The sequence below is a fragment of the Sarcophilus harrisii genome, chromosome 3, assembly GCF_902635505.1.
Source record: "Sarcophilus harrisii chromosome 3, mSarHar1.11, whole genome shotgun sequence".
In the NCBI taxonomy this organism is placed as follows: Eukaryota; Metazoa; Chordata; class Mammalia; order Dasyuromorphia; family Dasyuridae; genus Sarcophilus; species Sarcophilus harrisii.
Genome location: NC_045428.1, coordinates 264,759,030 through 264,760,963, shown reverse-complemented (window position 1 = coordinate 264,760,963; position 1,934 = coordinate 264,759,030).

Sequence of the window (1,934 nt, the reverse complement as noted above, 5' to 3'; positions counted from 1 at the left end):
GGAAGAGCAGAAAGGTGGAGATTCCTGTGCCCATTCCTTTCACTTCAACAAAGAATAAAGATCAAGAACTTTTGCTTATCCTGATTCTGCCTGATTCTAAGGTATCCAGGATGCTAATTCCGTCTTCACACTTGGCGCCTTCACAACATGCTTTGAGTAGACATCTCCCAACTCACTGATTAATCTGAGGTCTGTCAGTCATCCTCAGCCTGACTTAGACCATTTCCCAAGACAGTTTTATTGGGGTGTGGCCCCTGCCTACACTACAGCTTTTTGGAGCCAAAAGTGAAAGTTGGGTGAAAAGTAAATGCCAAATGATAGGGTGAATGATAGGGCTCAGCAAGTCCTTACACCAGAGGTGCTAGTTCTCCCTGAACACCCCATAGACATATAGAATCACACTATCTATAGCAAATCTCCATTGTACTTATATTCTATATTGGATGCCCTTCATGAGGGTGGTGACCATATCTGATGAATTTATTATATCTTTCTGTTTTCTTCCTCATTATTAATGTTCAGAAAGTTTTCAAATAAGATAGTGTCTGTCTTTATTCCTTTCATGGAATCTTGCTTAATTTTCAAATATGCTTCAGAGACACTTTGGTAAAATGGGGGCAAGCAGCTAGGAGGTTGAGTGGATAAAAAACTGAAACCTGACTGAGGAAAACCTGAGATCAAATCCCATCTCAGACACTCCACAAACTAGCTATGTAATCTTACACAATTTACTTAATACTTGTCTATCTCAGTTTTCTTATCTGTAAAATGGCAATAACAGAATCAACCTTCCAGGATTGTTGAGAAGATTCAATGAGATTGTATGTGTATATGCTTTGTAAAGCTTAAAGTATTATTGACTCATTAGAAATGTGAAGATAGTATTCTGATCTACTGACTCCAATATTGTTCATTTTATAGGCAATAAATAATAAACATATTTGAATCTTATGGTTTTTTTTTTTTTCAGTTTGGCTTAAATCTCTACAGCAGAAAAATCAAGAGGAGTAAAATGTACATTAACCATCCTATAATATGCAAGAGTTTTTTTGATAGCTTTTAGAGCTTGTCTATTACATCACAGAAATATTAAGAAGAGTCAGATGGAGAGAGACTCTGGAAAACCGCAGTTCTATTTGTGAGTCCACGTTTCTTCCTAAAACAAAAGACTATCTTTTAGAGATCATTATATTTCTGGTGATATGGATAGAGCACTAGTCTCAAAGCACTGAAACTGAAGACAATTCAAAGGGCAATGTAGAAGTACTCAATGCATATGAATAGGCTTTAAATCTCTATGTTTGTCACATACTAGTCTTTTAATAGATGTTTATTGACTCAACTTGAATCTTTTCTCTGCTCTCTTCTATTCAAAGTTTGTTGTTGTGGTTGAAAGCCTGAATCAGATTTCCAGATGATACACAGAATCAAGATACAAAAAGATTCCCAGAGTCTGGAATAAAACATTCAATCTAGCATAATGAAATTAAATAGATTTAAATAAGGGTATGGTTAAAAATATACAAAGTTTTTTTTTTTCATTTTATTTTATATCAATTAAGAAAAATGCATTTTCTTTTTTTCATTTTTCCCTCTCCCCACACCAATTGGGAGGAGGAGAAAATAAAGAAGAGTAAAAGGGAAGGAAAGGGCAGAAAAGGGGAGGGGAGGGAAAGAGAAAAAGAAGAAAGAAGAGAAAAGGGGAGGGACAAGGGAGAAAGGAAAGGAGGAAAGAAAGAGCATTGGAAGGGGGAAGATGAGGGGAGGGGAGAGCAGGAGAAGAAAGTGAAAAGTTGGAACATTATGAGTCAACAAGTCTCAGGAAAAGCTTCAACTTTTTCTGCTTTTAGAAGGTGTTGAAGAGCAATACTTTTCACTAGAGCTTTTGTAAATTCTGTGACCAATCAGGAATCATTCAGCTGAAGTCTTTTGTC